We start from the raw sequence: 24,385 nt of genomic DNA, 5'->3' as shown, positions 1-24,385 counted from the left end.
GATCATTGTCAGCTCCGCGGACGTGAACGTAAGCACACTGTACTGGTAAAAAGTAAATTATCGCTACCGATAGCAGTTAACGTAAGTTTTACAACACTGGGACAGAGGCCGAGAAACGATGATAGAAGATATAGCAATTATGATATTACTATATTTCTGGTGTAGAAATGACACTTATGTGCCAGCCATATACATTATTAAATAATTATATTTGAATGCATCTTTTGTCATTTTTCAGATGATAATTTTATTTTTTAAATAAAATTTAAAAAATGAAATGAAAATTTTTTAATACCAAAGTTATTTTTTTCAAGGTCCGATTGGTCACGAAATTAAAACCACGGTGAAAATAAAAAGCTTTTATTTGTAACAAGTACTTACATAGTTACGCTATTTCTCTACATGGTCGCCACTCCGATTTAGACATTTGTCGTAGCGTGGTACCAACTTTCCAATACCCTCGTCATAGAACGGAGCCACCTGTATTTTCAGCCATGTTACTACGCTGGTCTGCAGCTCGATGTCTGTGTCAAAATGTTGCCCTCCTAGCTAGCGTTTAATGTGAGGAAAGAGGTGAAAATCGGTAGGAGCCAAGTATAGTGGCTGTATAGTGGGTGATCAAACACTTCCCAACGAAAACGCTGCAGGAGCTTCTTTGTTACAGCTGCAGCTGCAGCGTGCGGCCGAGCATTGTCATGCAGAAAGACAATGCCTGACAACATTCCTCTCCGCTTATTCTGAATTGCCCTTCGTAGACGTTGAAGAGTCACGCAGTATGAGGCTGCAGTGATGGTCGTGCCACGTTCCATGAATTCCATCAAGAAAACTCCATTCCGGTCCCAATTACCGTTCAGGTATTACTTCAGATGATGAATGAGGATGATATGTATGAATGTAAATGAAATGTAGTGTTGCACAGTCTCAGTTCGATCATTCCTGAGATGTGTGGTTAATTGAAACCCAACCACCAAAGAACTCCGGTATCCACGATCTAGTATTCAAATCCGTATAAAAATAACTGACTTTATTAGGAATTGAACGCTGGAACTCTCGACTTTCAAATCAGCTGATTTGGGAAGACGCGTTCACCACTAGACTAACCCTGTGGGTTAACGGAAATGCTTTTGGAAATTAGGCAAAGGGCGACAAAATAAATCCCTAAAATTTAATTCAAAAGTTAAACGTTTGACAGGAAATAGATATGTTTTGCTTCTTATTGTAAACATCGAAATGAATTTAAATTTTTCATAACATTGTCATGTAACAAGACGCCCCAGGCTACGGGCCCTATTCTGGCGGTCTGCTATAATACAAAATCAATCATTCCGGTACAGCAAAATTAACAATTATACCTCTGGTTCGGATGATAAGAAAAAACTGTTTCAAGGAATTTATCCATTCAATTTTTATTGTCATTTGGATTAGTAATGGCTGTATGCACTTCAATGAACAGTACAGTATTTAAAGCGTAACGGTGAATTATAAAAATTGGAATTTTGAGTTTTTTTAAATAAACTAGTTTCATATAAACAATCTTTATGAAATTTTTTGGGGAATATTATTATTAAATATTTCCAAAATCCTCCTTCAGTTCCACTAGCGTTAGGACAGAAGAGATTCTATATAAACCGCTTTAACATCTGTTAAAACTAATTTTTAAATTAACTATTGTACTTTAAAACAGTGTTCTTTAAGAAATCAAGCTTTTTACCGATCATGCTTTAAATCTCATTATTTTTTAAAATGTTGCTATTTTATTCTTAACGAATAAAATAAATAAATGGCATACCTTGAATTATTATTCTTTAAGCTTATTACGTATACTCACAGTGAGTAATCGACTATTACAATGATATAACTAAATAAACAACAAACCTCAGTTTGATTGATGATTAAGCACAGCATTTATTTATTCATTCGGTTCCAGTGACACTCATTATTTATAATATGGGATATTCATAAATTTGGTAACATCTTGACCGTTTGCTGAAACAAATTTAATAGAAAAAGTAGAACATTAAAAATAAAAATACGTTAAAACTTCGATATATTATTAAATTATTCATAACAATCCCCTTAATAAATTATACTTTTAATGTAAGAAGCAAATAATTACCATGTGTTCATATTTTTAACAATTTTCAGTCATTTTTATAACTTAAAATTAAAATTTTTATATTTTAAGTTTTAAAAATTTTATGAAATAAAATTAAAAGAAATCGAATGAAGACTTTAAAATACTTCAAAAGATAAACTGGTAAATCTCTTCTGGTTTAAAAATAATAAAAAATTATTATGATTTAATGTGTTATTTTGATGTTCTTGTTCATAATTTATTATAGTAAAATGGATTAATTATTAAAACTTAAATTAATAAAATTAAATTGACGTTCTCTGTCGGATATGCATCATCCGATCAGACTAACACCAGGACAAGACCCTCCATATTGCTATACAGGGACCCGATATTGGCCATTATCTGACCGATGGCGGTAGCCGTTTTCTAGGCTTTGACTGACTCTTCTACTTCCTGTCTCAGAAACGTGGCGTTCTTACCTACCATACCCATAGGTACTGCACTGCAAGGTTAAGGTGGATTACCATCCATCTTGACCCCCATAGAATGGGTCAGGAGATCCCATCATCCCCTATGGATGGTGGATTACCGCCTATCGTCACAAGACCCCTCCTTATGATGATTCCGGTCACCATACCACCAAATCCGATCCTAGTCCTGATGGGCTTTACCGGAGGTCACTATTTGAGGTTTCTAGACCCTCCGTAACATTTTTTCCTATTTAACCTCTGGGAATCACCTTCAGGTATTACTTCAGAGGATGATATGTGTGAGTGTACGTGAAGTGTAGTCTTGTACAGTCTCAGGTCGATCATTTTGGAGATGTGTGGTTAATTGAAACACAATCATCAAAGTACACCGCTATCCACGATCTACTATTCAAATACATATAAAAGTAACTGCGTTTACTAGGATTTGAACGTTGGAACTCTCGACTTCGAAATCAGCTGATTTGCGAAGACGCGTTCACCACTAGACCAACCCGGTGGGTTAGACCCTCAGTACCTGATTACATATTTCAGTCATCAATACGCTCTCTATCAGAAAGGTACCGACGCAAATGGCTCGAAAGATATTTCCATCGATGTTGAACCCATCAACTAACAAAAGATGTTTTTCAAACTCATCTAAACCAAATTGAAAAACTGATAGCCAATAAAAATTGAGATGTAACAAAATATTAATCTCATAGCCTCAAAAATTGTTTGCAACATAAAAATTTTGTCCTACCATATCAGAGCATCCAAAATTACTTATAAATTTACCAACGAATCTACCAAACAACAATCGGGCACAAGTGCCGAATGCGCGTACTCTAGCGGGGAAGCGCCCAAACAGGTCCCTAGCCTCCAGCCTACTATTCTACACTAAGAACTCTCTGCAATCTTTTCGAGCGCCAAAAACCTTGAAAATATTTTAATAATACGCCACTCATCTCTCTAACTTTTCAGTTTGCCCGCAGATCCAGACTCGAACCAATACCCTTAAGTTCCCTAACCTTCTCTACACGCCTAAACTCATATTTTGAGCAGACGTACAGCACAAGATATGGATCATCCGATACTAAGCATTCAGGACACTGACCCGAGTCAATCAAACCAAATTAAGTTAGACTCTCCCGAATTGCGCCATGCCTTGAAAGGAACTGAGTCATATGCCGGTTCGGAGAAATCCATGAGGTGACTTCCAACGCCCTTACGTCTGGAAAGAGACCGTGCTTATTCCGCCCATCTGCCGTCTCATCCCACCTATCCGGCCAAATACCAAAACCTGCCTCCTCTACTTCCCGAATACGCTGCGCAGTTCATCCGATTTCTTTGCAGCGTAACGTTCTGACTCAAGGACTTCAATTGGTTTCAACACCCGCGATAACTAGAAATGCCGCACGTGAAATAGTTCTATAGCCCTCTGCGTCACAGTAAGTAGCAGGGGACGTTGAGTCCTCAATAGAATATCGTGGTAGCTTTTATACCTCATTCTGTTTGCCCAAACAGGTGCTGCGACTGGAATAATCGCCTCGTATACGGCTTTATACAAAATATTCATTTTTTTTTTAATTTATATAGAGTGCGCAATATTTCTGTTCTGTCAGTTTTCTTTCGTTTATGTTCCAAAATCCTACAAACGACACCTCAGGGATTCTTATTACTTTGATCCTGAATAAAAGTACGCCAAAAACCCTTTTTACTGTTCGAATCATATGAAAATATCGGGTCCCCCAAATCCTTATACTCGAAAGCGAATTCCGCTCGTCGTTCAGGGTCACCCTCACGTTGAGACGCTCGCCTAAAACGACTCACAGACCGCTTCAGATCAGAAAACTTGTTCATAATATAAGAGGAAGCCTCCCTCAAATTAAAAAAATTCAAAAGTTTGTAAGGTAACAAATGCAACAGATTAAACAACAAATTGAAAATTATGTCTTATAAGATTATTTGAAATACGTTAAAGAATAAAAACAGTGCTGTGGCGGAAAGAAATTCTTAAAAAATTATGAAAGTAAATTGTAGATCAAAGCTTTACATTAACATCTTTTATCTGTAACAGCATGTAGACTACAAGTAATAATGATATATTTGAGTAAAATGTAATGTAAGGTACACACACACACACACACACACACACACACACACACACACGCAAGTTGGTCTAGGAGGAAAGTAAAAAGATCAGGGATTCGATTCCATTCTAGAGCTTGAAATAAGAAAAAAATTTATACAAACATATCTCCGAAAACGTTTTGTATTGAGTTACGGCTAGCGAGAAATTTCGTACGGATTCAGTTCCCCTCAGGTGAAGTCATACTGAAACTTTTGAGGCGTTATATAAGGGGTAAAATTGATAGTTTCTTACTTCTCTTCACCTGAAAAATCGAATGCAAGAACTCCTAGAATTGTATCTCCCGTAGTTTTCATGATATCCAATGTAAAACAGGAAACCTTGGTACGAAAAACACATTTCTTTAGTTCTGAAGTGTAACCTTGTTATTGTACTGAAATCTAAAGACCTTGAATATCTATCATTCATACGATGTAACTTTAAATGAGTTTAGTTAGTTGGAATAACCTTAAAAACAATAAATAATTCAATTTTTGGAAAAAAGCTCTGCAACATATTACATTTTTATATTTCTTCGAAAGAGACAAAGAAATCCCTTACTTTCTTCAATATCATAAAATACCATAACGATATGCCTGAGACAAATATTGCATAATATCTTTATATACTCGTACATATATTATTTGCAGTAATAAGTCTGCAAAGGAACATCTCATAGTTATTTTTCGCCCGATATATAGATGCTTTTGAACACAATCAGTTTTTTTTTTATAAGCTTGCCAATCCCAAATAACGTTCAATGGTTATAGTTAAGTTATTATATATATATACACACACACACAAATTTATTTATGCGGGAATGCGTGCTCTCTGTTCTCGCTTCCGTGCGTGTTACAGAATTAATTCATAATTAAATAATGTTAAAAATGGAACAAATGTGTTGAAATGGCAATACAAACCTGGTTTATCTTCTCTCGTGCGAGGTCCTTCTTTTGTTATACAAGTCAAATAATCCTATTATTTTAATACCGATTCGTATGAATAACTTAAAATCTATATTATTTTATCATAGCCTATGTCAGTCTCTCGCAGCTACTGAATATTTTATTTATATTGCTATATCCAAGGTCGCATCACTCATTTAAAGAATAAGTTAAAAACAATTATTCAAAAATATGGAATGTCAGTTAAAAAAAAGTTTGTTTATAGATTGCGTAAAAAATTAACAAAAAGAGAACAACATGTAAATCATTTCAATGTTATTTATTTTCCCTTCCCTTCGCTCTACTAACTCATAAATATATAAAAATGTAAATAAGAATATTATGTTAATATTTAAAACAGAAAGTCATAAATAATTAACCAATTAACAAAGATAAAGAACCCAACAAGAGCAACTTAAAAGTTGATAAAGCACAATTTTAATAACCGTGGGTTTCAAAAATCAGTCGCCATAAAATTGTTTTGTTCAATTTTTCATTTGTTATACTGAATGTTACTGAGATATTAATTTTATTTCAAGAAACAAAATTATACTTTAATTTGTTTTCAAGAGTTCAGCTTTAAATAACTGTTTTCTAGAACGTACTAAGAGTTATAACAAAATAAGAAAGGTGATTTCAGATACTTAAGCACACAGTAACAAAATTTTAATTGAATAATAATTTTTTTTCAAATTGTAGACTTCCTGCAAATCCTCTGATCAAATGTGTTTTTTTAACAACTTCCTAGGACATTTTTTTTTAATATTACGAACAGTACGTTAGTAATAACGAAGTTTTAAGCGATGGTAGTAAAATAATGATTAAAGAAATATTCAATAAATTTAATAGAGTAACTAACACAATTCACTTTTTTTTGTAAAATTTCGTTAATCAGGTAAATATTCCGGAAACAGACTTCATAATAACGACGGCCCCTATTTCTGTATATTTCTATATACAAAAGCAAAGAAAGCTCCAAATAGCTGCAACTACAAACATGCTTGTATAGCTTTAGTTTTAGTTTTAAGTTCAAACTCTGCCTCTTTTTTTTTCTTTTTTTTTTTAATTTTTATGGGCATCGACTGCTAAGGTCATTAGCCCTCGTCACATTCTTTAAAAGAAATTATTATCTCCATCAGGATCGTCATATATAAGGGTGTAAAGGGCCCTTACATTTTATTTATAAAACACAAACTTCACAATATACATTAAACATAAAAGACAAGGACAATCACAAACACTTACGGGGTGTAAAGGGCCCGATATTAAAATTTGAGATAAGGTTCTCAAAAGACCATGAAATTAAAATTTCAACTTATCAATGCCATTTCTTTCTTTCTTCTACGAGTCTCGTTTATAGTTTGTTTAAGCACCCTCGGGGTGACCAGAACCGCCGTTGAGCAGTATATCAGTCGCGCCAGGGTGCCGTGGCAGTTGAGTCTTTCTTATAAACAGGCTACAGGCGAGCACCGCGCACACCCATAGCCTCGCGCCCTCAATCCACCCTTGAGGGTCCCCCATGCCATCATCGGACACACCCCGACTCACTGCTCTTGAGTGCAGAAGAGCCAGGATGGCCTAGGCAAGAGGGCTACCTCCCGTCACTATACGTGCCACGCTTCGAGACTCCCTTATATATATATAAAACTACCGCTTAGAGATTCTTTTATCACTCCCTCTTGTTGTTATTGTTGTTTATTGAAATTCTTTAATAAACCGTAAGAAAAATTTTAAATCAATATTTTACTCATTAGAATATTACCGAATTAGAAGCAATATTTTTTAATTTAAAAATAATATTTATACGCAGTATATTTTAAGTTATTTTAATTAGTAACTACCATTTAGACAATTTGTCATGTTTGTTTTCAACAAAAAATACGTACGAGAAACAATGATTTTACTTAATTATAAATAATTTTTTTTTCATAAATTACATGTGTCATATATTATGCCAAAAATTCGGTCAAATCATAAAATATGTAAAATTAATTTTAAAGAATCATTATACGTATAAAACTTTAACTATTTTTGAAAGATTCTTACACAACTGAGTGATTTAAAACAAACTTAAAGTCCTAGATATTGATTTAAAGCCATTTATTTAATTTTTTTGATCGAGATTAAATTTGTTAAGATTGACTTTATGATGAGATTAGTCACAAAATTGATTTAATCAGGATATTGTATATAATGACATAAATCTAAACACATAAATAAAAAGTTGTAAAACTAAAGTTTTAACAAATTTTTTCAAACTGGTTCGCTTCATTGTATTTTTTTTATTGTTTATGGTCGAAAAACGCTTGGGCGTTATCATCGCCCGGTAGTTATTATTAAAAGGGTAATATAACCCCAAAATAATAATCTATACAAGGTGTAAACGTAATATTAATCATGTAATAAAAATTTACTAAAACAAGCCAAAAAGGCAAAATAAAACCCAAAACTAATATCACAGACAAAGTTGATAAAATATTAAAGATAAAATAATAGAATAAAGAAAGTATAAAAACTTACCTAACTCTGATGGGTTGTGCAAAAATCCCTACCCCGGATAGTAAAATTAAACACATAGAACTAAAAATCAAATCGAAAATAAAGGTTAAAATTATTAAAACACTCTCCTTACAGAAAAACATATATAAGTATATTAAATCCTTTGCAGTAACTCAGTATTTTGTAGTGATGATGCTACAGTAGTTAGGGAATTCATTTCTGATGTTAATTAAATTATCATAATACATACCATCTTTATCTGAATGAAAACGAAAACTGGGGAATCTGAGCTGATTAATATATTATCAACTAACAAAAGTTTTAATAAATGTGTAATCTCCTAAATTAATGAATCTTTGCTGTAGTTGAAAAGCTTTCACAATGCTTTTCCGTAATCGCTTAGTAAAAACACTTTTTCAGCTGTATAAAATAAAAAACTACTTAATAAATCTTTAATGAAAACTATTTAAGTTTATTTCCTTTTATAAAAGTGTTATTAATATTTAAATAATAAGCTTCTATTTGAAATAATGCTATTTAATAGATTGAATATTATACTTAATCTGCACAAATTCCTATATTATGAAGTAGTGGACAAGTATATAGAAATACATCCCGGTTGCTTTTCTATTCTTTTAACAAAGAAAGAGTAATACAGGAACTGAAAAACTAATCTGAGAGTAAAATGAATGAAAAACAAAGCACAATTTATAAGATTGCTTTATAAGATTGCTTATAAGAATTTATAAGATTGCTTATATTGCACAATTTAATATTGCTTATATTACTATATTTTTGGTGTATCAGGGAGAAAGAATAACAATTTCAAGATTTGTTGATGGCACAATTCTTTTGGTAGAAACTAGGAGTGAGTTCGATGATATCCTAATCGTATAAATTTATCGCTAAGGAGAAATTCAATTTAAAAGTTTAAAATGGTACCTACGTTGCAATATTACAAAGCATACACGAAATAAGCTAGATATCGAAAGCAGGCTGGCACAAGCAAAGAGAGATTTCAACTAAGAAAGAGGTTCTTCTTCTTTCAAGCAGAAATAAAAAGAACAATGGCATTTAAAATGTGGTATTGTAGGAGGTTGTCGGAAATTAGGTATATTGATAAAATATGAAATGAAGATGTCTAAACACGAATATATGAGAAGAAACTTTGGATGATATAATCTTACAAAGATGAACTAGACAAGAGTAAGTGTAACTATACACTGCTAACTATACAGTTGTAACTATACACTGTTACGCGCATCAAAATAATAGGAAAAAATACAATATTTTATTTTTAATTTGCTTTATATTATTTATTACTATATTTGCAATTTTTCCAAGTGAGAAGCGAAGATATTTAAATAATTCTAGTAATTACATAATTTTTTTTTCATGTCATCGTTCAGTTAGTTGTAATTATTTTACCACGATATTCCGATATCAATCATTAATATAGTAATTGCTGTTAATTTGACAATAGGAAGATGTGTAGAAAGTAAAAAATAAAAGGACAGAAATAGAATCTACAGGTAAGTGAGGTTGAATTGTGTAATAATTATGTTGACGTTAAAAAGTAAGCTTAGAACATAATTGAAGGGAGAATAGCAGAAATCAGTCAAACAATAAAAAAAAAAAATTCAAAATTATAACCTCTTGTCCAGCAAATAATGTGAATCCTGTCCACTGAAAAATGGCCAAAACATTTCAGTTTAGTCTGTAACTTTCAGTGATTTGGCAAAAAATGTTAACTGAAATCCAATTTTACGCCAAAAGAAAATTAATACAACTTATTTTTTTAAAAATACAGGAGTGGAAAATCATACGACTTTTTATTGATCCTTGTAAATTTAAAACACGGATAGTTAACTTTACAAAATATAATATAACGAAAATTTTCTTACGTTTAGAAAAATAAATTAAGGACGTCATTATATATATTACATTTTATTTTTTACTTGCTTAACAGTGCAAAGAAATATTTTCCTTGTTTAAAATTAATGACGCATAGCACTTTTCAATATTCCTAAATCAACTGTTAAGAAAATAAAGGGTCATTATTGTTAAATTATTTTACGTACTATAGATGGTTATTACTAGGCTGTGTAATAAGAAAAATTTATTTCACAATATAGTTAAACAATTATTTTTTTCCTAAACAAAAATGATAACGAATTCTAACAACTGACACGTTATTTAATTTCAGCATCAGTCTTACTCCTCAATACTATTCGCTTTTTACCGATAGTATAATTTTATTCAACATATTTTTTAAAAGTAATAATACCTTTTTTCCATTTTTAATATCAGGTAACATATTTATTTTAACTTTGTCAACGCAGTTCAACTAATTTCAGTTATTGACAGGCAAATATTTATGATATAAATTATATCATACTCTTATAATACTATTTGAAGATTTTATTTTTATTAATGTAATTTGTTATTAAATTCTTTTAAAAAACTATATATATATATATATATATATATATATTAATTGATGATGATTAATTTTTACACTGTTCCTTTTTAAAAATCGTCAAAGATATGTTACTTGATTTAAAAAAAAAAATATTTTTAAGAATAGTGATTTTTAATTAAAACTTTCTCAGGTAATATGTTTAAAAACTGAATTAATCACTTAAGAGTTTAATTAATTATAAATACTGTATTAAATCAATAGAACATAAAAAATGATATTAGTTGCTGATACATTCCCTTATTTAACAGTGATACACTGTTACTCGCATCAAAATAATAGGAAAAATTCAATATTTTATTTTTAATTTGCTTTATATTATTTATTACTATATTTGCAATTTTGCCAAGTGATAAGCGAAGATATTTAAATAATTCTAGTAATTACATAATTTTTTTTTTCATGTCATCGTTCAGTTTGTTGTAATTATTTTACCAACGATATTCCGATATCAATCATTAATATAGTAATTGCTGTAAAAATATACTATTGGGAAATGTATTTTTATCAGTATGATCTCAAATATAGTTATTAAAAAGTAATTAATACCACGATAAGGATGGAATGATATTTGCAAAAACTAAAATACAATTCAAAATTTTGTGTCGATGTGGACGACGTACGAATTCTAAAGATCACTTCAAACAAGATCACTACTAGACGACGATATTGATGTTACTTTGCCACCGTCAAGCAGCTGGGATAATTTGTCTATAGACAAAATTTTAATACCTTCTTCCTGCTTTGTTTGTTTCTTCTGAAACCGGTAGATTGTATATCTTTCTGATAATTCCACTGTTGTCTGTACATAAATTCTATTGTAATCTTTTGTAAACGTTAAACTGGATTAGACATTAGCGAGTCAATGGGTGAGAGGCGCCTACCAAAAACTTCTTTGCAATAAAAAATACGCTATAGACAACTAGTTTGTTCATTAGCCCTTTTCCCAAACAAAAAAAGGGGAAAAACGAAAATAATTTCAAGATTGATATTAAAAACTAACGACTGTTAAATCATTCTCTTGATTGATTGATATTAAAAAATATTACAAATTTTGAAAATCGTGATTCATAAACTTATTACATTTGTTTATCGCCTAGGTTTTCCCTTCGGCCATCATTTCTTTTTTTTTTCTCCATCTTCCTGACGGTCCCCACCTCTGATGACAGGGTATCTGAGGCCTCAGACACCCTGTCTGATACCCTTCTTCGTTCTCCGATACCAAAGATGTTATGCGGCCGGCATCAGGTGATACCGACCTAGATGGAGCGGTTAGTATAGTTGTCAAAGAGTCCAAACTTGACGTATCGCGTATTTCCTTGACATGACCACCAGCACAATCTGTTATCTCCCGTGCAATTAAGAAAGGGATGACTTTCTGGAACTTGCCAATCTCTCTCGTAATCACGAGATGTCTTTGTCTGGGCGCACTGTTGTTAATGAAAGATTGTTGACTTCCCAAATCCTTTCTAAATCTGTCTTTGTTCTTACTTTGTTTTCTATTCGCTTCAACGAATCGGTTGTTTCTAAACGAGGGTGTTTATGTGCATCCTCAATTACTTGTCAAGATTTTACATGAATGCTTATCCCTCCTGTAGCAGAATAACAATAACTTGTATATGTCCGCAACTTGCAGCGCCAATTTAGTAAAGGGAACTTATAAAAAATATTCTTTTATTCAGGAATACTTACAATATTATCATTATACATTCTCTGCCGATTGAGACTCTGACTATAAATTTTGATATTACATATTTTGTAGTGAAATGATTAGAAGTAGACCCTTATACAACTCACACATAATATGCTTTGCGCAGTTTGTACCTCGAACTTTCGCTTTTCAAGTGATCGGAAATAAAAGCTCTGATAGCCATAGTCTAGTTTACCATGTGCAAATTTAATAAAATTGGCTTTGTATCTCAAATCTTGATGACAAATTAATTGGTTGTTTCGTTAAAAAACACCGTCGTTAACACAGTTCGTTGCATACTCCTTCATGTGTGAAATAACATACATGATCTTGACATTGACCTCTACAAAGTTTCCGGTTCTTTTCTTAAGAGCAGTCCACAATGACTGCTTACCTTGAATACAGTGGTGTGCCTGAGTATAGTCACCGTTAGGCCAAGAACAGTACCAGAAAAAGCACGTAAAGTAAAACAATTTACGGTTTTACTCTTATTAATAAATATAAACTTAAAGAAAAGATACCGATTATAACAATAAAACAGACTTCAATAAGTTACTAAAGAGTAAAAAAATAACACCATTCAGTTCCTTAACCGCGACTATACGAAAATAGGTCGTGAGGTCCAGAAAGGTAAATAAATAGACAACTTTTACGATTTTGGAGAAAAGGGGAATTTTGGAGAAAAACTTTTTGCCAATGACAAGATAAACTTGCACGCATATACTGCGCTTAAAGTGGGGTTGTGTTTGCAAAGTTTAGGAAAATTGACCCCAAAATTTTACCAATAAATAATCCCAAATACAGAGAATCTCTGTGTAAAATTTTATCAAAATCTGTTTAAAAGTTATCAAGCTTCAACCACGTCAACACACATATGTACGTACGTACATACGAACATTACCCCCAATTTTTTTTTTGGGGGGGTTTTTGATGAATGAAATTCTATGAAATCGATTAAGTATCCGGAACTGGAACGTGTTTAAACGCTCCTCCATATATATCGATTATTTTTAAACATGAAAAATGTTGGATTTAGGATGAAGTAGAAAAGAGTAAAAAAACAGTATATTCTATCCAAAAATTCAATAAAAATTAGAGTTAATTACAATTTTTTTCCAAAATGGCGATCATTTTTTTTATCTTATGTTTTAATGTGTATTTAAAAAAATTCTTAAAAATAAAAACCTCTTTAAGTAGCATTTTCTATGGGAAAATTATGTAAAACGTAGTGATGTGTAAAAAATATTTATTACTTCCAAATTAGAGAAATGGACGGAGCATCAGAAATATCTAATACCTCAAAAAAAAAAAAAAATAACGAAGCTTCTTTGAAAAAATCCTGTAACTCTTATAACTTCTGAGATACCAATAATGGCCTTCTTGAAATGAACATCATGTGTAGGTATATATATATATATATATATATATATACATAGAAATAACATGTTATTTCTTATCTACGTAAACAAGCTAGTAAGTAATAAACAATTACTTATTGACCTTGGCTTCTCTACTATCTTGTCATCAATCGCCATTATTTAAATACCTGCAATTATTCTTTGGTTTCTATTAAGAAAGAGTACATTACTTTACATATTACACATTATTATTCTTGATGTAATTGCATTTATCTTACATAATATCTCCTTTATTATTAAAATAACCTTGTACTAGTCCAACTCAAAATATCACTATTAACTCGTGAAATACCCATTAAAATAAATAATAACTCGTAAAATTTAGTTTAAGTTAGAACATTCACAAGCGATGAGGTCTTATCCGCACAAAAGTTATTTTTTCGAAAAAATAATCAGCTCAATAGAATGGATTTTGAGAGAACGTTAAGAGAGAGAGAGAGCGAGAACAAAGATAGAAAAATTAAACGTTTTGGTGGGCTATAAGCAGCCATTGTACTCAAGTAGACGTTTAGACAAGATTGTCACTTTGCTTATCCGATCGCTCAAACTACCGAACAGTCGTAATAATATACAATATTATGCATTAAAATTCTTACCTTATTACATCTTACCTCTTAATTTCTTCTTTTGAGAAAAGCATTTAATTATATGCAAAGATACGCGGGCGGCAGGTTGCTGGCGCACTCAGCTCAACAACATAGATGTTGCTGGAGATATTTTCCGACCAATACCAACAACCCCACATATGTTTTTAGAATTTTATTTATTTACATTATTAATTTTACAAATTTCAGTACTAATGAATTAGTTTTTGTGAAACCTATTATATAATAACGGCGATCAGTGATTACTCTTGGGGAATAGACTTTTGGCCGTCGTGCTCAAGCGAATGATATTAATGAGCGGCGAAACCAGTTTCCTAGCTGGTATTAGTACAACAAAACATAAACAATAAATAAAAAATTTAGTTTTCCGATTTTGAGGGAAGGGGGTATATGGAGCAAAACGTTTCAAAAATGATAAGTATGTACGCATATACTGAGCTTAATATAAAGTGGAATAATGTTTGCAAAAGTTTGAGAAAATTGGCCAACAATTTGTCCCACTTACAGGAGTCTCTGTACAAAACTTTATGAAAATCGATTTAAAAGTTATTAAACTTCAAACATGCTAAAACACATACATACCTACGTACGAACATTAACCCTATTTTTTTTTTGGATTCCTGGATTATGAAATTTCGAAAAATGCAAAAAAATCCCATATACTGATTACTTCTGACTGATTACTTCTTGCAGCTACAGCATAGCTGCAAGATGGCTATGCAAGAAGCTATGCTGTGCAACATAGCTGCACAGCATAGCTTCCTGGGATCGTAGCTCTAGAGCTACGATCCCAGGAAAGTGAAAAATAAAAAAATTATATATATATATACTGTTGGCAAAGCAAAATGATGTAACCTAAGTATTACGTAGATATTTTTACTTCTGGATTGGTAAAAGTTATAAAAATCATTAAATAGGGTTCGACGGCGATTATTACATCACTTACTGCTTGTACAGGTTCAACAGTCTTGCTTTAGACTCACCTTTTGCATTTTTGGTGCTGAAATTTAGCCCCCAATGCTTATAGGTTAAAGTTTCTATAAAAGGATCTGTAAAAGGTTATAGGATTCTACAAAAAGAATTCTTTTCTTTTGTCTTTTAATCAATTTATGCAGCTAAATTTTTACTATAAACCATTTATTTTAAAAGATAGTCAATTTTGTTATTGTTTGTCTTAATTATTCTATGATGAACATTTAAGCTACGAAAGGGTAGAGTGAAGTTATTAGTGGTTAAAGCGCATGTCCTTATTATCATAATGAATTCATGAAGAAAACATCATTTACTCTAATAACAGGTAGAATTAATTTAATATTCGATTCATTATGATATAGCAAAACATAAAATTAAACATATTTACTCTAAATTAAAAATTTTAATTTCATGGAAACAACTCGTTACTATTGAGAAAAGATTCCGTTATTCAATAATAATGAACATTGTTCGTTAATAAAACATCTAAAAAAATATTTTAATCAAAATTGTTTTAAAAAAAATGTATTTTAATCAAAGAATAATGAATCAGATTTATTCAAAAACCTTGAATAGATTTAAACCATGTTTTAAATATTCTCACGCATGAGTACGTTTATAACTAAATTAGTTTTATTAATATTATTAAAATTTATTTAATAACTTTGTTGTCAACTGCTTATTTATATAACACGTAGTGTTGAACTATACTGTATTTGTATTTTACTTTATTTTTTTTAGTTCCTCATGAAAATAAACTAAAATCATGAAGGTATAATGTAATCAACTTAAAATGACTCATTCCCACTAACCCATAACAGACCACTTCACGCACATTGACTACGAACGCTACAGCCGTTTACATAATGAGTTGGCACTAGCTCTAGACTGGAAGTGTACTTCAGGCATTGTGAAAAAAATACAGCTTAATACAAAAAAAAAATCAAAGAATTCTCATTTTTACTTCCTTGTACGAAGTAAAGGAAGTATTAGGATCGCGAAAAATTTCCGTTTTCAGATTTCAGCAGAAATATCCCTTTTGACCATCCCTGAATCCATTTTGACTAATTACGGCGTGACGTCTATACGTACGTATGTATGTATGTATCTTGTATAACTCAAAAACTATTAGCCGTAGGATGTTAAGGTTTTGGATTTAGGACTGTTGTAACATCTAGTTGTGCATCTCCCCTTTTGATTGCAATCGACTGAACCAAAAGTGTCCAAAAAAGTTCAAAATCAAAAACATCTAGATTTTGGACTTTTTCTTAACTGATAGCTTTTTAACGATATATCGTAAGTTCCAGAGTTATAGCAAAATAAAATTTTAATAATGAAATATTTGGATCTTATAAGGGGAAGGCGCTTCGGTTCGAATTAAACTTCACTCATTTTCTTCTTTTTAACTTTTTTTTTAAATTTAAATATATTTATTTATTAATGGCCACCTCATTAATTCATTATTAACCAGTGGTTGTAAAAAAAATTACAATAAATAATAATTCAATAATAACAATAAAAAAATACATGAAAAAATTTCAGATGCTATTAATGAATTAAAATTTTATGTACTTTTCATTTAAAACAGTGTGTATATGTAATTTATAGGCGTACTAGTAAATCATGTGATGTCCACATCAGATTTTGTAAAATATCTGATTATTCGTTTTTGTTTTCTGGTCGGCTTTACATGATTGTAGATTGGATGAATATCCCGCGTACGTGCGTGCGCGGAATGTGTTGTGTAACAAAATTGACTTTTAGATTTATACCTACATGGTCACACTGGAGGCCTCTGGAATTGTTTTCTAGTTTGAGTTGATTAGTTGTTTTATGATTGTTTAGGTTTCAATCGGTTTCTGTTGCATTTTGTTTTTGTTGTGGGTTATAGAAAAGGTGTTTGGTATATTAGTGTTCAGCTTGTTGTTTTGTTTTTTTTTTGGGTTTATGTGTACTTATTCTGTTTGGGTTTATGTTTGTTTTTTCGTTATTGTTTTACTAGGTTACTGTTTTGTTGGTGTAATTGGTGTTTACGTTGTTTAAATGTTGCATGCTCGTTGGTATTGTGTGTTTGGCACGCTCTAACTTAGGTTGGGTTTCGCGGATCAGCTTAGTCCGTAAGGTCTTGTTTAAGACTTGTGTTAACAGTAGGGTATGCACAGATGTATTACACCGATGGAAATGTCGGGTGTGGCATTCGCATCGGTGGCATCGTGACTGAGGCAAGATGGAATATGTCTTGAGCTCTTTGAAGATGACCTGCGATAAAGCCCCTCAGAGCTAAGAACGGAGGGATGGTATTGCGTTTAGATTCGTAACATGGCGAGTGTCTTCCCCTTCGAGGTCAGGATCCTAATATTTTAGGTAAGATTGTTGAATTATTAATTGTATAAATATTTGATATTAATAACTAATATTTTAGCAACTGTGAAATTATCCACTTTATTAAAGAATTGAGGATCGTATTTCACTTTCAAATGAAATAAGTTTAAATGAAGGGCAGAAGAAAATGTTTATGTGTAATTTAATAGGCGTACAAGGAAGTAATGTGGTGTCCACATCAGATTTTTTGTGATGTAGAGGGCCTCTAAAATTTCAATTTTTTTCGAAAACATTTTTTACAAACCTAGATTATTTTGTAATACTGACATTACGATGATCGTGTAGAAACTTAACTGCAGTACTGGCTTTCTAAGCCGCAATAAACAGGCTGATGCTACAGGAGTTAATATTAATAATTGTTACATACCGTAATAGTTTAATGTGATACATTAGTCGTTGCTTACACTTGCATAAATTCATGATGAAATTACAATATTAATAAATGCCTTTGTATTAGAAAAGTTAAAACTAATATAATACTAATAATGCTCTGAGATAGATAATTTCCATGTCCAGAACATACCATTCTACGTTACACGCGTAGGGCGGTTACAGCTGTACATAAGTACAGCACACATAGTTGTCTAATGGGGCTCCGAGCATTTCCTCGGAAAAAACTCGGGATCATATTTTTAGTGATCCTGATATGACTTCCAACTTCAGTTCAGTACACGGAGTGGACTTTTTCACTTAACGGAAAAGATTTGGCGGTCAAGGTCGAAGTGATAGCAGTTGTAACAGTGATCCTTTAGTTATCTAAATGCTGCGTCGCGATGGCAAGCATGTAGTAAGATGCACGTGTGTGTGATAGGAGCTCTAAAAGCTTTAGGTTTCAGAGCAATTAACCTAGCAATTAGGCTAGGTTAATTTCATTGTCGCGCTGCCCTGCCGTTAACCATTGCTGCTTCGCTTTCTGTTTGCACCAAAGAAGAGCAACGTTCAGTGATCCGTTTTTTGTGGTCGGAAAGTGTATCAGGAGCCGAAATTCATCGCAGACTTTCAGCACAATACGGGAACAGTGTGTTGTCACAACGGAATGTCTACGAATGGATTGAAAAATTCAATAATGGATGCATAAGTATTACGCACGACGAAGAAGCCGGACGACCGTTTACCGGCACAAATGAGGAAAACATTGAGGGTGCACGTGAAATGGTTTTCTTAGACAGAAGAGTAACTATTGATGAAGTGGCACATCGTCTGTAAATCAGTCACGGTTCTGCCTACGAAATCATTCACAACAGACTTGGGTTTCATAAAGACTGTGCAAGATGGGTCCCAAAACAACTCATACAGTTGCATAAACAAACGCGCTTGGACATCTGCCAAAAACATTTAGATCGCTATGGTAACGAACGGGACATCTTCGTAGACAGAATCATCACTGGTGACGAAACATGGATCCATCGTTACGAGCTGGAGAGTAAACGGCAGAGTATGGAATGGAAACATCCAAATTCGCCCTGCAAATAAGTTCAAGACCCAACCGCCCGCAGGAAAACTGATGCTTACGATTTTTTGGGACTCGCAAGGCCCAGTACTGGAGCATTTTGAGAAAAGGGGCACGACAATAAACAGTGCGCGTTACAGTGAGATGCTTACCGCCAAGCTGAAGCCTGCAATTCGAAGCAAATGCCGAGGACTGCTGTCGAAAGGTGTTGTGTTGTTGCATGACAGTGCCCGTCCACATACTGCTGCCCACACTGCTGAAACGCTCCAGAAACTCAACTTTGAAGTACCGGCTCATCCTTCGTACAGTCCTGATCTTGCCCCTTCTGACTACCACTTGTATGGTCCACTCAAAGAGGCATTAAGAGGCCGTCGATTTACCTTGGACGAAACAGTGAAAGAAGCGATGCATTCCTGGCTCGCAGCTCAACCGAAAACCTTCTTTTATGAGGGCATCAGGAAGCTTGTGCAACTGTGGACCAAGTGCGTTGCAATTCAGGGGAACTTGGTTGAAAAATGATGTGCATGTAAGTTTCCTATTTCTATTGCAATAAAATGTATAACTAGATTGCGGATAATAATTGACTTACCCTTGTATTTAGTAGCCTATTTATGTCATTTCCCAGCAGTCCTTATTTTTATCAAGACGCAGGTTTCTTTGCGTTTCTTGCAAATCACGTTTTCAAAAGGGGAGTTTTTAATCAACGTTGTAAAAAAAAAAATAATATAAAAAAGAATTAAAAAAACGTCAAAATACTATATCCGCTTTAAAACTCTGTACAAAAGGTCGTTGCCTCTGCAACCAACGTAAGGTATTTCTTCAGAGGATGAATAAGGGTGATATGTTTGAATGTAAAAGAAGTGTTGTCTTGTACAGTCTCAGGTGAATTACTCCTGAGATGTGTGGTTAATTGAAACCCAACCACCAAAGTACACCGGTATCCACGATCTAGTATTCAAATCCATGTAAAAGTAATTTTACTACGATTTGAACCTTAGAACTCTCGACATCGAAATCAGCTTATTTACGATGATGGTTGACCGCTAGGCCAAGCCGGTGGGTATTATCTTTTAACTATAATAATGAAATATAGCATAGTGATAGTATAGTCATGAATGATAAAGAAAATACTTTTATTATTATAGTTATTTTTTTCAATGGACAAAGAGTTAAATATCAATAGTGTTCTAAAAGTGGTTATTGACAAAGACTATTAATACTGTGCCTTTCTTACCACATCAAACTGTGACATTAACTTAAATATCAGTAAAATCATCTCTAGGAATGATTAAGCTTGACGTCGCTGATTAAATTAAAGGATATATTTGCTAAACTGAAAATCCATGGGTTTGTATTTTCACAGAAAACTAGATCTTTCATTTTTTGAGGACTCCAACAAGAAAACCCACGTGCGAATGAGAGCCACTCGAAATAATAAGGCTCAAAATAAATAATATAAATAAAAAAATGACTAGTAAAAAATTATTGAATAAGTTTGAAACTTTAAAAAATTAATTTGTAAATCTATTGTTATTTTACTGTTTTATCTAATAACTGGTAGAAAAACATCTTAAAATCACTAGTAAAATGTTTCTTTAAAATTTTATTCTTCCATTTCACTAAAATAAATAATATTTAAATATAAATATTACGAAAAATAAAACAATTTTAAAAATATTACTAAAGATAACCATCATAATAATAAAGATAAGCAAGTCTTTTTGGAAAAAGTTCAGATTTCATAAAAAGATGCTGAGTTCAAACATAAATTTGTATATGTTGAAGTAAAAATTTAAACAAATATCTAACTATGGCGATTCATTTAAAACAAAACAATCTTTCGAAAAAGAGCTCGTGAATAAGAAAAAGTTTATTATAGGTCCTTCTTCCGAAAACTACCTCAATTATAAATTTTAATTTTACTTCTAAAAAAAACTGAAAAAAATTCTCAAATATCGAAAAAAGTTTTATATATTTTTTTCATTTGTGAAGAACATGTAGCCTACATGAAATTTATCTAAATAATTCTGGTTTTACTTTAAGAAAATAGAAGCTAAAACCTACCTCAAAAAATAAAAGCTTTAAAAAAATTTACAGCCGGGGTTGTTGAGACAAGAGGTTGTTGAGTGAGTAGCGCTTATTAAAATATAATTTCGACTTATATTTGTAACAAATTGTTTCACTTAGCCAACATATATAAGATAACCTTGAATTATATTCATCGCTGATGTACACGGAAAACTACTTATTTGTTGCTATTATTGTACACCTACGCACCTACACAGATACGCAGACACCCAATTACTCATCACTCATTAATTAAATACATCCAGAAAGGAAGAGAAAATAACAGGTTTCACCGCCAGAACGTGAGAGAGAGAGAGAGAAAGAGAGAGAGCAGAAAAATGAACGAAATGCTCCTAAGGACTGTATAAGATCAGCTGTTGACTACATCATCGGTATTAAATAAATTATGACAAAATAACAAGTTATCTCTTGGCTAACTTACCCGTTTCTGAGTCACTGATATTAGTAAACAAATTAATTTTTTTATTTATAACTAGATCGTACAATTAACTCCACTTATTATGTCGAATATAATTAAGCTTCTTCTTTTAGTGCAGCTTAAGATTTTGCCACTCCAAAAAAAATTATTTGATCTTAAAGTGTTGCAATCAAAGTATTAAAACGATTTTTATCGTAAATTGAACTATATATTTGGACGTTCCCAGATATAGAAAAGATTCTATTCGTAGCCCGTGGAGCTGCGTCTCTTCTTCAACAATATTTGTGAATAAAGACACTCATGTTCTGATTCTGGATTAAAATTATGTTTTACGATCCATGATAAGTAAATATTTTCAACCAGGAGAAAAAATAAATACAATTCTTAAATAAAATATTCGTAAAACAACACAAATAAAATATGTCTGGAATATGGAATTTCCCACATTTCGTATGAAAGTCCACACAATAATTTCATTTTATCAAAGAGTCAGTAAAGCTAATTTAAAATCGACAAGATATTAAATTTTTGTCTTTAAAATAAATTCAGGTATACAATAGAAAATTATTTATCTATCTTAACAAAGAACAATCTTCTTTTCATACCGAATAATTTCATTTTGTGATAAAAGTTGTAAGAGTGTGAAAATAAGTATAACATGTCAGTATCCATTTTTTCCCACTCTGCAGATGTATTGAAAAATCAATAAATACAATAAACAACATAATTTTAAAAAGCTAAACAAGACTTCAGTGTTCTCTATTTTATAATATTTAATTATTTAATAATAAAACAGATAACATATATCGCATGTTACATTCCTTCTTTCTTTCCTGTTTAGCCTCCGGTAACTACCGTTTAGATAATTCTTCAGAGGATGAATGAGGATGATATGTATGAGTGTGAATGAAGTGTAGTCTTGTACATTCTCAGTTCGACCGTTCCTAAGATGTGTGGTTAATTGAAACCCAACCACCAAAGAACACCGGTATCCACGATCTAGTATTCAAATCCATGTAAAAATATCTGGCTTTACTAGGACTTGAACGCTGTACCTCTCGACTTCCAAATCAGCTGATTTGGGAAGACGCGTTAATCACTAGACCAACCCGGTGGGTTCCATGTTACATTCCAATGTACTATTTTTGCACTTTTCCTTTCCTGCTAAAATTGGATCACTACCGCCTTAAAAGATGTTTTTTTTTCTTTTTAGTGACATATATTGATAAAAAAACATATAAAATGATGAATGGATATTTATTTAAAAGTCGTGCATGTAATGTTATCATACTTGATCAGTAAACTTCTGTTTATTCATCCTTTACAATAAGACATTGCTCATAAATTTATAACAATTTGATGAAGTTTATTAAAATCTATTTTTACGTCATTTATACGAAGTAAACGGAAGTATTGTGATCGCGAAAAATTTCGGTTTCCAGATTTCAACGGAAATATCCTTTTTGAGTATCCCTGAATCCACTTTGACTGCTTTCGGCGTGACGTCTGTACGTACGTATGTATCTCGCATAACTCAAAAACGATTAATCGTAGAATGTTGAAATTTTGGATTTAGGACTGTTGTAACATCTAGTTGTGCACCTCCCCTGTTGTTTGAAATCGACTGAACCAAAAGTGTCCAAAAAGCCCAAAATCCAAAAGAATTTTGATTTTTGATTTTTCTTAACTGCAGTAATATGTCCTCATTGAGAGCTTTTCAACGGTATTTAATAAGTCGTACTTAGTTTCATTGTTTTCAGAGTTATAGCCATATGAATTTTTAATTAATAAAATATTTGGATCTTAGGGGAAGGCACATAAGTTCGAATAAGTACCAACAATATAACTACAAACAATGCCCCGAAACGGTGAGGTATAACGTTAATAAAAATTCCCCTCAAAGAGGTGATGGTGATTATCACAACCTCATCCCAGTGACGCGCTAACTCATTGTCGCCCCCAACGAAACCACTACCCTCCCACGATGCCAAACTGATAAAATGTAAAAGGCTCCTAAATGATTCTAACGTTATATCATATAAACAGCTTAATAAAAAATATTTTTTTATTAACTTAGCTCAATTTGTAAGCTTTAGTACCAACTGTGTTTTATTTACTGGTTCTTTAACAAGTAATATTTCCGTTAATTTCAATGGTTATAATTATTAAAATTAAAAGACAAAAATAGTTTTGATAAGCTGAAAGAAAACAGATAAAGTAATAAAAATACTAACGGAGATGTAGTAAACAGAATATTACTTTAACAACAATCGTTGCATGAAAGGATAAGCCTAACAACTTTTATTATGGGCTTTACTCATTAAATAAGGACCCCCTTATCATTTTCTGGAAAAATTGTTGTACGAATTATTTCACGCCTTATTATTCACTTTTTTTTTCTTTTTTTGTCTTCAGTCATTTGACTGGTTTGATGCAGCTCTCCAAGATTCCCTATCTAGTGCTAGTCGTTTCATTTCAGTATACCCTCTACATCCTACATCCCTAACAATTTGTTTTACATATTCCAAACGTGGCCTGCCTACACAATTTTTTCCTTCTACCTGTCCTTCCAATATTAAAGCGACTATTCCAGGATGCCTTAGTATGTGGCCTATAAGTCTGTCTCTTCTTTTAAGTATATTTTTCCAAATGCTTCTTTCTTCATCTATTTGCCGCAATACCTCTTCATTTGTCACTTTATCCACCCATCTGTTCTCCTATAGCACCACATTTCAAAAGCTTCTAAACTTTTCTTCTCAGATACT

The 24,385-nt window shown here is 32.2% G+C and overlaps 1 long non-coding RNA gene across 1 annotated transcript in view; it reads right to left on the bottom strand.

Annotated features, from left to right (window-relative positions):
• Window positions 1–21,353, bottom strand: part of LOC142318067 (uncharacterized) — a 28,901-nt gene extending 7,548 nt beyond the window's left edge. The window contains exons 1-2 of the long non-coding RNA XR_012754804.1: window positions 21,179–21,353; window positions 1,876–1,986 (exon numbers count right to left, since the gene is read on the bottom strand). This is a non-coding gene — a long non-coding RNA (uncharacterized LOC142318067). The remainder of the gene's footprint in view (window positions 1–1,875; window positions 1,987–21,178) is intronic.
• Between the last annotated feature and the right edge of the window lie 3,032 nt (window positions 21,354–24,385).

This window comes from Lycorma delicatula, chromosome 1 (genome assembly GCF_047948215.1).
Source record: "Lycorma delicatula isolate Av1 chromosome 1, ASM4794821v1, whole genome shotgun sequence".
Taxonomy (NCBI): domain Eukaryota; kingdom Metazoa; phylum Arthropoda; class Insecta; order Hemiptera; family Fulgoridae; genus Lycorma; species Lycorma delicatula.
Note: the sequence above shows the minus strand (reverse complement) of the source record. Positions and strands in the feature narration are given on the sequence as shown.